Consider the following 12,965-nt stretch of genomic DNA (forward strand, 5'->3'; position numbering starts at 1 on the left):
TTGAATATATGTGCGCAGGTTTGGAATTCCCTACAAACCAAATAAAGCACCATAAGTTTTCGTGCACAATATTATAAGTGTTCTGAAGCCATTATATAGTATAATGTGAGATAGAAATGAATATTTAAGTCGTTAAATTCAAGATCACGTAAATTTTCCCTCAACTGCGGCTGTCAATCATTCTCCATTCAGCATTCAAACAGCGCGTTGCGTTCGGTTAAGGCAGTTAACACGATGAAACTCTCTCCAAGATGTTACTATTATTATACTTGATCCTAGATAAAGGTCTATGGTTTCGCATAAAACAACTTTATCTTGCTGGACTTTATTGCTGTACCTTAATCATATTACTTTCTACCGGGTGTCTGTTAGATCACAACACATGGAGTAAAGTCATTTGTTCTTCATGCGCACAGTAACTGAAATTTAAATCTGTTAAAAGAAAATGCTGAATAGACTATTGTATAGACAGATACTGTATGCACACACTACGCATGGACACACTACGCATCAATATGTATTTTCTTTGTGCTTTAAACTCTTCAATGCGGACGTATCGGATTGGATCGATTCTGAAAAAATGGTATCGGTGCATCCCTACTTAACACCACAGGGAACTTACTAAAATATAATTAATATTATTTTATTGCATTTGTATTAATTGTTTGAAGAGTAAAAAAAAAAACAATTAGTCGGTCTTAACGCAAGTTTACAACCGGCAAGTCGGTCAAAAAATTTTTTAAAAAAAATTGGGTCGGTCCTAAATTGACAGGGTTGGTTGGGTTACAGCAAACAAGAATATTTTTAAGGATGGCCTGAAATCACTTCTCCTGACTATATAAATTATACCTTTATCTCGCCAGTTTGGCTAGGAGTGGCTAGGTGGGTTTTAGAAGTGGGTACTGGCTGGCTGGGGGCCGACTGAGCTGCCTGAATGGCATCTTTGACAGCTTTAGTGATTGTATCAGCAAGTCCTACATTCAAATCAAAGGAATGAACAGTTAACACACACATCAATCGAGTTGTGACTTATTAGTTGTAGTATTTATAGTATTCAAATATTATAATCAGTTCCTCCAGTTTTTCACTATTAATATTATTTTCATGAGGATAAAGAAGAAGAAAAAAGAAAAATGCAGTAGAGGTGGAACTGTAAAATGGAAATGCTTACCCTCTTGCATTTGAAAGTTCAATTTTCGCAAACGCTTTATCTCCTTTTCCTTTGTTTTTAGCCTCTCCTCAAGCTCCTTAACATCATTTTTGTAGTCTCTCTATCAGTGTAGAAAGAGGAAAAGTGAACAAGAGAAAGAAAATAGAGAAAGCCACTTGAAGTGCTGAAGAATTTCCTAGAATCTTGTAATTATGAAAAGATATCTCTGTTATCTGTTGCTCAGGTAGAGACAACTAGCCTAATGAATTGTGTTTTGTTTTCTGTCACCATGTATGAGAAAGACCCTTTTGCCACATAAATAAGTGTAAACAAATCAGATTTGTTTACATTTACCTTAGGCCATTTTGGAGTCCAGATTGAATCATGCTCTGGAGTCATGGCGTTTGAGTCATCCTCTGTCTGAAAAACAAGTGTACGGCGTGTAAAGGGTCAGCTGTAATTATGAATAATAACACAGGTTCCATCCAAAATAGTTTGAAGCTCAAGTGTGTAAAAACTTCTATGATAAACATATGACCAGTGGCGTCTCCTCGAGGCAAGGGAGGATTTACTACCCCAGATTTTGACGCTCCTTAGCAATCACGCCGTTCTCTCATGGCTCTCGCCCCGCCCTGCTTGTCACACTATGTTTTCATGGGACTCAAGACTCAGCTTCAAGTGATAGGTGAGTGAAATTATGTATTATTGTGTTGTACTTGTATGTGTGTATTTTTCCTAAATTTCTGTCTAAAAGTGACCAAAAAAGCCATTTGAAGCAGTTAAGCAAATAATAATAACAATCATCATCATCATCCTTGGCAGGGGATCCCCAGACATTACAATTTAGTGTGCCTCCTCTATTTTAAAACCCATGAGCCGTCACTGCATATGACATACAACAAATCATCAATTAATTCTATTTAACTAAAATAAAATAAAAGATCATTGAACAGGAAGAGACTAGATGAACATGTGTTTGGACAACATCTGCACCTGATGTTGAGGAGTCTCATCCTCGTCGTCGGAGTGAGTAGGCTTATCTTCCTCAATATCTACTGTAGTCTGACAAAACAGCAACAGAAAGGAGGCAAAAATTAGAGAAATTGCAAATTAACCCTAAAACAGGCAACGTGACCTGGGAGTCACATAGTTTTTATTGTATTTTTTGGGGCATAAGAACGATTTTTTCATCAAATCCTTTTATCATTTATCACAGCCTGGTCTGTCTTGATTATGTTGGTCACATGATTTGCTTCAAGTTTTTTGTGATAAATTAGTCAGCCTGACCCAAATCCAACATGGCTACCGGTGGTGCAGGACATTCAGATTCTGAGGAAAGTAAATATATATTAAACTTACTTTTCTTCTGGAAAAATAATAATAATACTGCTAACATTAATTGTGAACATTGTCTTAAGGTGCTGAAGAAGAAAATTAATTAATGTGTTGTTCATGTTGTTATTTAGCACGTTTTGAAATATATGTGACTCCTGAGTCACGTTGCCTGTTTAGGGAATAAAAAAGGGATTAACCCTAATTTTGATCATCTTTGTGTTTTGAGTTTTTAATTCACTATATTACAATTAAATCCTAATCTAATCATGACAAACTATATATCATTGGAAAGGTCTAAGACTCCTAAATAGATATTGTAGCACTGCTTTTTTGTTACAAATTATGTAGAAACATTAATAGATGAATTTATGACAAGAGCGCACCTCAAAAAATCTACATCATTACAGGAGTTCTGGCGTTTGTCACAAAAAGTCGACACACATTTTTAATAATCGCAGCTTTGGTTTTCATGCTAAAAGTTCATAATAAAACATATAATCTAGTATTTGTCAATAAAAAATGGTAAGATATTATTCTCTAAAAAGTATAATATATTTATTATCCTCTAAAATATAATATTATATTTTTTATCGCCTTTTTATTACATCACATATTTTAGTAGTTATCATAAATTAGATATCATTTGAAATCTTACAAACTCAGAATTCATCCTGTGAAAACCGTTTTGAAATTGGACGTTGCGTTACCATAGAAACGGTAACAAGTTACTCTTTAACTTATGTCCATATGATATAAAAAAAAGACAGGAAATGGGTTTTTTTGCTCATCATTTTCCACTCTTGCCTGTTTAAGGGTTAAGGTCAATACATTTTAGATTTGACTATTATAGAGGCCATATCTCTCAATGTAGTGTAACATACCTTTGGTTTTGATAGAGTCGCCATTTTGTGCATCTATCCACTGACACTCAGCCTTTTTAATTTGCCCAAGGCTCTCTGTATTCAAACAAAGCAAAAGTGATTATAAAAGGGTTGAGCAGAATCTTTAACATATATTAAAAACCATGAGGAAAATAACGAATCAAAAGCACGTAACATTGGTATTTCTTAATAGTGAGGCTAATACAGTAATCTAACGTTAAGTTAACTAAAAAACGTTCGCAATCTTGGTAACGTTAGCTAAATACATCACGAAATCACTTACTACCAAATCGTTGTCTGAAGGATAAGTAACAATGAGCTAAAATTGCGCTAAATATTAATTGATTCACTTACCATTTACAGCGTGTATTTGGGCCGGAAAAGCTTTCCAGCCGCATTTAGGTGGTTTTACTCCAACTGCTCCGTGTTCCACCAGGCCAATCCTCTTTTGGTCATTTAACATTTTTCTGTCCTTCACATGCTTCTCCAAGCCCACACTTACTCGGCTTTCTTTTACCCATTTTACGAGCACATACATGGCTGCAGCTTTCTTGACTTCTATTTTAACGTTATATACTATCTCTAGTAGCCTACGTACTTATTTCTACTTTGATTTGCCTCAGCAACAGGCAGCAAAAAAAGAGCGCCAATCGTAGCCAATCAGATCCGTCGAAAAAAAAACAAAAAAAACACTCGAGTCATTTCTGTCCTTTGACTCAGGACTCACTTACTGCATTGACATTTATTATTTTCTCCCCTCAGATGTCTCTTGATGACCATGCTGGCAAAGACAGTGCCTACTGTTTGGACTCTGACTTTGAGGTGCATTTGAATTTTAAATGTTTTATTTGAAACATAATAGCTATCTGTGTTTAACTGAATTAAAGCACTGCTCCTTTCTGCAGCGCGAGACACAGAGAGAGAGGTACGCGCGCGTGCTGGGAGAGCAGTACCGGCGGTACCGGTAGATTCTCAGAAACTAAATAAGGTTTGGGCGCTTTTTAAAAAAAAAAAAAAAAAAAAAATCGCTAAAGGGGTCTGCAATGTCGCTAATTGGCAACACTGTGTATCTCCATTTCTCCAACTAGGGGTTGGGCCACGGTTCAAACAGAAAATTCGCGCTGCATTAATCGCCCGTTAAAAAAAATTAGTGCCGTTAATATGATTTTGCGTTTACGCGTTATTAACGCATATATTTCTTTTTATATGAACTTTACAATAATTTTCATCTACTTCAATATTAGTGCCATTGAATGACTTTTTTTTTTTTTATGTGGATGTTGCAATCCTGTAATTGTTAATAGTTCTTCAAAACATATTGTATAACTAATATAGTTATAGTTAATATAGTAGTGCATCTGGTTGACATCAATTAACATCTGAGAATGCCTGGTTACAAGTGTCAGCCTACGGAAAAAGCCCATATGTAACATTGCCCCATGATGATTGCTGTTTACTTATATATACACACACACACAATATGTGTGTGTGTATATTTATATATGTATATGTTGTATATATTTCTTTTTTTTATAAGAACTTCACAATAATTTTCATCTAACTCAGAATTAGTGCCATGCATTGAATGACTTTTTTTTATATGGATGTTGCAATCCTGTAATTGTGAATAGTTCTTCAAAACATATTGTATAACTAATCTGCATCTGGTTGACATCAATTAACATCTGAGAATGTCTGGTTACAAGTGTCAGCCTACGGAAAAAGCCCATATGTAACATTGCCCCATGATGCTTGCTGTTTACTGTTTACTTGTATATTGCTGTTTACTTATATATATATATATATATATATATATATATATATATATATATATATATATATATATATATATATATATTTTTTTTTTTTATAAGAACTTCACAATAGTTTTCATCTAACTCAATAGTGCCATTGAATGACTTTTTTGATGTGGATGTTGCAATCCTGTAATTGTGAATAGTTCTTAAAAACATTGTATAACTAAAAATCCGCATCTGGTCAGTATCTTTACTTTGGTCAATAGCCCATTCTGTCAAAATAAAACAATTAAAAAGCCTATCACATTTGTGGTGTATGTATTGCCTTTTAATTTATCTACATTGCCTTTTTATTTACAAAAATGTGTGCTTGTCAGTAGAGTCCTGCACAGATTCGGGTAACCGACGGGTGACCCGCAAATTTTGCTCAAACGGGTGAAAAATATCCAACTGTGTCGAATACGTGTGCGGGTCGGGTCGGACACGGGGGAAACACGGGTCTAAACATGGGTTTAAAACAACCACATGCAAACGTAAAAATATATGCATATTTTTAGGAACACATCTACAAAAATATGCCTGTATTTCAAGTTGATAAAATAATTTCAAATACACATCAGTTTATTTGTGTACTTTAACTTTTAAAAATTCATCATAACCGCGCGCGCGATCTGCTTGCAGTCGTCGAGATGGATGCTGAGAGGAGTTGAAGAAGAGAATAGCTAGTGGAGATGGTAAAGTTGTCGACAATACGTCATCAAAAATCAAGTCAAGTGTGTGGGAGAGATTTGGAGTTATCTGAAGAAAACAATATTGTATAATACTGCTGCATGCATGGATAGCTGTAAATGTGGAACTTCATCGCTGAGGAAGCGCGCAGATAACTGTGGTAACAAACCAAGCAGTTCTATCGAACAGTATTTTTCAAATTTAACACTGTTAAGTATGTGTAGTGTGCAAGGCGTGTTTGAACCTTTACAGTCTATGGTTTGAACCCAAAATTGTCAGATGTAGGCTTGACGAAATTGCGTGGCATATGTTGTAGCCGCGTCTATTAGATTGGTAAAATGTTATATGGCTAGCCTGCTCAGTTTTGTGGTAACGTTAGCCATGTTCTTCATGTACGCGCCTTTTGACAGCTTCGGCTGCAGTCGTCCTTGTGTTAATGGTCGTGTAATAACTTCTGTATGACCAGGCAATAAACATTTTTGTAAGTGTGTCTATAATGTGATAGTCTAAACTGATTTTATTTCGGGTGCGGGTCGGGTGGTCGGTTCTATTTTGAGCGGGTCGGGTCGGATGCGGCTTTAAGCACTGCGGGTACGGATTTACAAAATCGGACCCGTGCAGGACTCTGCTTGTCTGTAGCCTACTTACCACTTAGGCTAATTATCACTTTTTGTATCCGGCACTAGACTGCATATCTCAGCTTATGGGGATGAATGAAACATCAACATCACGTAAGTTAATGTGTTTGGGTATTTGTTCATTAACATATAACATTTTAATTATGAACGAGATTCAAAAGATCCGAGTCAGTAAAATGATCTGAACTTCCCATTACAATGAAGCTGAAAATGTACAGTATTTGTGACGTGGTAACATGATTCACAACATGGTAATGCCTATTACAACATGTGCAAATATATTTCACATGAGCTCTATATAACCTATAGTAGTAACATGTTTTCCACATGTGCCATGTGCTCCATTATGTGCTCCATTATGTTCACATGTGGTGACATGTTGTTCACATGTGGTGAAAAGTTGTTCACATGTGGTGACATTGTTCACATGAGGTCACGTGATCACATGTGGAAAACGTGATCACATGTGAAATTCATGTGTTTTTTTCTGTAAGGGTATACAGTGAGGAAAATAAGTATTTGAACACCCTGCTATTTTGCAAGTTCTCCCACTTAGAAATCATGGAGGGGTCTGAAAACGTCATCGTAAGTGCATGTCCACTGTGAGAGACATAATCCAAAAAAAAAAAATCCAGAAATCACAATGTATGATTTTTTAACTATTTATTTGTATGATACAGCTGCAAATAAGTATTTGAACACCTGAGAAAATCAATGTTAATATTTGGTACAGTAGCCTTTGTTTGCAATTACAGAGGTCAAACGTTTCCTGTAGTTTTTCACCAGGTTTGCACACACTGCAGGAGGGATTTTGGCCCACTCCTCCACACAGATCTTCTCTAGATCAGTCAGGTTTCTGGGCTGTCGCTGAGAAACACGGAGTTTGAGCTCCCTCCAAAGATTCTCTATTGGGTTTAGGTCTGGAGACTGGCTAGGCCACGCCAGAACCTTGATATGCTTCTTACAGAGCCACTCCTTGGTTATCCTGGCTGTGTGCTTCGGGTCATTGTCATGTTGGAAGACCCAGCCTCGACCCATCTTCAATGCTCTAACTGAGGGAAGGAGGTTGTTCCCCAAAATCTCGCAATACATGGCCCCGGTCATCCTCTCCTTAATACAGTGCAGTCGCCCTGTCCCATGTGCAGAAAAACACCCCCAAAGCATGATGCTACCACCCCCATGCTTCACAGTAGGGATGGTGTTCTTGGGATGGTACTCATCATTCTTCTTCCCCCAAACACATTTAGTGGAATTATGACCAAAAAGTTCTATTTTGGTCTCATCTGACCACATGACTTTCTCCCATGACTCCTCTGGATCATCCAAATGGTCATTGGCAAACTTAAGACGGGCCTTGACATGTGCTGGTTTAAGCAGGGGAACCTTCCGTGCCATGCATGATTTCAAACCATGACGTCTTAGTGTATTACCAACAGTAACCTTGGAAACGGTGGTCCCAGCTCTTTTCAGGTCATTGACCAGCTCCTCCCGTGTAGTTCTGGGCTGATTTCTCACCTTTCTTAGGATCATTGAGACCCCACGAGGTGAGATCTTGCATGGAGCCCCAGTCTGAGGGAGATTGACAGTCATGTTTAGCTTCTTCCATTTTCTAATGATTGCTCCAACAGTGGACCTTTTTTCACCAAGCTGCTTGGCAATTTCCCCGTAGCCCTTTCCAGCCTTGTGGAGGTGTACAATTTTGTCTCTAGTGTCTTTGGACAGCTCTTTGGTCTTGGCCATGTTAGTAGTTGGATTCTTACTGATTGAATGGGGTGGACAGGTGTCTTTATGCAGCTAACGACCTCAAACAGGTGCATCTAATTTAGGATAATAAATGGAGTGGAGGTGGACATTTTAAAGGCAGACTAACAGGTCTTTGAGGGTCAGAATTCTAGCTGATAGACAGGTGTTCAAATACTTATTTGCAGCTGTATCATACAAATAAATAGTTAAAAAATCATATATTGTGATTTCTGGATTTTTTTTTTATAGATTATGTCTCTCACAGTGGACATGCACCTACGATGACCATTTCAGACCCCTCCATGATTTCCAAGTGGGAGAACTTGCAAAATAGCAGGGTGTTCAAATACTTATTTTCCTCACTGTATGTATATATATATATATATATATATATATATATAGGCTATAGGCCTATAAGGTATGTTACAAAGGTGTAGGTTTCAAACTTTAGGTGACTAAAAAAATCACTAAAATAACACTAAAAAACATAGTGAATGACTCAAAAATAGGCATGAATCCAAAATACATAACGCTTCACTTCAATTTTTTAAGCTGATTTTTATTCATTAATAACACAAGGACAAAAAAAAAAAAAAATCATATAACAACTCAATAGAGAAAAATAAATTACAGTTGATTCAAAATTAGTAATAGTTCCCATATTTGTAACAAAATTCCCATATATGTATATGTCTATGATATTAACTGAAAAGTATAATCCACTGTAAACAAGTCTCATCAAAGTGGTTTCCCCTATCATACAGATAAAGCTTTGCATTAACCAACTCTTAAATATTCAATGGTACCGAAAATAATCTTCATGACAGAAATTCACAAATATAGCCTATACATTTGAGAACAGAAACGCATCACGTAACTGTAAAAGTAAAAATAAAATAAAAAAATAACAGCGCGCTTGTTTGTAAAAAGGTTGTGAATTAGTATTTAATACGGTGACAAGTCACATGACAAAAGAACGAACGACTCGAACCCGAAGACTCGAGAGATGAACTAATCTTTTCTCTTTCCGTTACTGACAGCATAGCCTCTATGGGACTGACAGGAAGAACGAAAGACTCGGACCCGAACTCGAGACTCGAAAGAAGAACTAATCATTTCTCTTTCCGGCCCTGACAGCATAGTCTCTATGGGACTGACAGGAAGAACGAAAGACTCTAACCCGTCCGAACCCGAACTCGAGACTCGAAAGATGAACTAATCGTTTCTGCTTCCGGCCCAGCAGACAGATCAGAGTCAGACACAGACGAGTCACTGACCCATATGTTGCGTAATGCGCATGCGCGGTCAACACAAAATGAACGAATCACTCTCTGAGACAACTCGGTAGTCCCGAGTCATATTAAAGATTCGTTCAAAATGAACGAATCGTTCATGAACGACACATCACTAATTTCAATATATGTGACTTCTGTATGGGGTTCACGGGCCATCCTTAGCCCGATAGACAAAGGAGACAGCCTTTCTTCAGCAGACGGCGACCATGCACCCGTACTCAGCAGGTGCCGGCGAACACGTCTTTCACAGACCTTCCCAAGCCGGATTGACATAGTAGACGCCGACCACGCAGGAGATCTAAGCCGAACAGCAACTCCACCCTGCTTTCTGCCGACGCTTCCTTTTCCAGGTCAACATTGGTATACTGGAAGGTAAGTATGGGGCAAAGGAGAGGGACGAGGCAGGCAAATGGCACACCTAGCAGTTTCAACAGCCACTTGAATGTTCATAAGTGTTTGACACAACGGCACCATCTTTATGACATGACTAGAATGGACCACAAGCCAAGAGAACGACTCGTTGTGGAATGTGTCTATGTCATAAGGCTTGTTCGACTTGAACTGGCGCTGCACAGACTGATCAGTTTATGACATCAAAGTACCACGAGAGTGATTAGAGAGCAGACGGCTCCTTATATAGATAAGTGAAAGACTGCACCTGTAGAAGAAAATCAACGCCTACTTCATCAATCCAACTTTGGCGTTCAACTTCACATTTTTTGTGACTGAGTTCTGGACTCGTGCCAAAACTCCTGTTATAACAAAGTCCATTTTATCTATAGTCTTTGGTTATAATCAATGAATCTCTTATTTACATTGTGTTTGCACTGTTAGTTATGATTAAAGCATTTGTGAGATTGCAGAAATTATGTTGAAATGACGAGATCACTGCATTCATTCGCTCAACATGTCAGTGATCGGCTACAATGTTCATCACTGCAACCTTTCATGCCACGATCTAAATATAATGCCATAGATCTGGAAATAATGTTATAATCAACACTTTATGATTATGCAGCTACTGTATTTCATATGCAAAGATGTTGGCCAATCACAGCAGTGGGCGTTTACACTGAAGTCTCACAGCAGACATTCCTCCTCAAACAGAGCTTTCACGAGTTCACACTTACAAATAAGTCATATAGAATAAAAGCGTATTTGGCGTGCTGTCCGAGGAGAGGGCTCCGGGCTCGGTATTCGGCCCGAACCCAGAGTACTCCCCCCGTATTCCTGGCTGTAAAAGAATGAGCCAAGAGTGAGGAGTCGGGGTGGTGGAGGGATGCTGAAAAACTGTCAAGGAATGTTAGGTGAGTTGACAGAGTGAATATATATATATATATGCTTCTTGTCATGCTGATTAGGGTAGACATAATTGTTTGATGACAAGTAGATTGGATTGATTATTTGATCGTGCTCCTCCCGAACTTTGTTTATAAAACATCATTTAAAATCAGAGGGCTAAAATCAGGGTAGGAAAAATGCCTTTTATTTCTAAATTATGACAATTTTTGATGTAAAAATCATACTAACATTATAAGTGCACCCTAGCAAAACATAATAAAACTGCAGTTCATGACCCCTTTAAGTGATTGAGTGTGTGTCCTGTATATTATAGGTGAGTGTATATATATAGAGATCTGTTAAGTTTGTATGTGCATGAACAAAGGTTTAAAGCAGAATAAGTACATAAGCACTAGTGGGAAGAAAAGCCCTTTGGAATTGGTAGGTTTTCTGCATTGATTGGTCATAAAAATGTCATCTGATCTTCATCAAAATCACAAGTGTAGACAAAACACAATGTCCTTAGAGTGATAATTCACCCCAAAAATTCCCATTTACTCCATAATAATCCATCTCTGTGAGTCTGCAATGGTAATGATTGGCTGCCGCTCATTTGATGCACACAAAAAGCACACAACGATCATGACACTAATTCATATGAACTCAATCAATGTCTTCTGAAGCAAAACAATAGGTGTGTGTAAGAAAAATTCTAATATTTTTCATTCTTTTAACTCTTTGTGTAAGAAAAACTAAAAATACTATATTAACTATAATCATTGCTTCCAATCTTCATAAGTCATAAGCATGTTCACAAGAGGGATATGGTGACGTGATGATAGCACATATATCCCTTTCAGCAAGCTGTAATGCAGCTAATTTGTCTAAAGCAGGTGTTCCTTACTCATGTCATGAATTTCTTGAAAGTGACTTACAATTGTTTGAATTACAATTGATTTAGATTGTAATTTGAGATAAAATAAAGCAAGGTGTCTCAAAAACAGTGCCTTATCAACACTTTCTGCACGGTCATTGCCCTCTCCATGTCTATAGCTGTGAGACTAAAATGCTTCAAACTTTCGAAAGGGTTTGTTGCAACCAGGCAGAGCAAAAAAATGTAACTATAGTTTAATTGGAATCATGCCTTTGAATTTGCATGTGCCTTACAAATAGAAATGAACAGATTGTACTGCATGTGTGTGCACAAAGTTTGCAAGTATACATGTCGTGAAACTCATCTAAGATTAGCGTTGTGTACTGTCTCAGAAATACATGTATATCAAGTGAAAATATAATAATTTATTTCGAAATGTATTAATTATTTATTACCTCTTTAACCAAGCAAAAAAAAAATCAACATCTGTGTGTTGGAGAACACTGACTAGCGAAAATGCCTCAAATTGAGAACTGTGGTCTTTTTGGCGTGAATCACGTTTTGCAGACAGTCAAGAATTTCTGCCACTGTCTTGTCCTTCAAAAACAAACTATTTTTTTAATACATGTCTCACAAAAATACGTCTAGGTACTCGCACCACTAAATTGAAAGAAAAAATATATAAACCATTTTTTTGCTTTGGCTTTTTGACTTTTCTTGTCTTTGGTGGAGTGTGCGAACTATAAAAATATGCAAGCAAAAACGTCTCGGGTTACGACTGTAACCGTACTCCACATGAACTGGTGTCTGAAAAGCTATCCAAACACGGTAATCGATATTGACCGGCGACAGCCTATGACGTCACTACTAGCAGTGCGAGTTCCCTTTCGAAAGGGAACAATGCTTATCCCTCAAAACCAATCAGCAAGTGAACGCATCTAGAGCGCTGCAGTGTCATTTAAGCTGAGCTGATAAATGGACCGTGTTGCCGTTAACGCTGTTTATGTTCCTCTTATATGGAACATTTTATGAACTTTTGTTCTAATTTTATTGAGGAAAATTATATTTTGATAAATATTGTTGTATTGCCCAGTCCTATGTGCACAGGTAAATAATGTATAATAAATACTGCAATATTAAATTTAAGATTTGGCGATTTTGACTTCATGGTGACTCTTCTGGACAGTTTTCAGTCCTCCAGTAACAGTGTAGTATTTAGGATAGAGAATTACTGAACTTTTAAGGTTGTTGTCTTGCTTCTCTCTAACTTATATTTTTGAGT

Source organism: Rutilus rutilus (assembly GCF_951802725.1).
Source record: "Rutilus rutilus genome assembly, chromosome: 4".
Lineage (NCBI taxonomy): Eukaryota > Metazoa > Chordata > Actinopteri > Cypriniformes > Leuciscidae > Rutilus > Rutilus rutilus.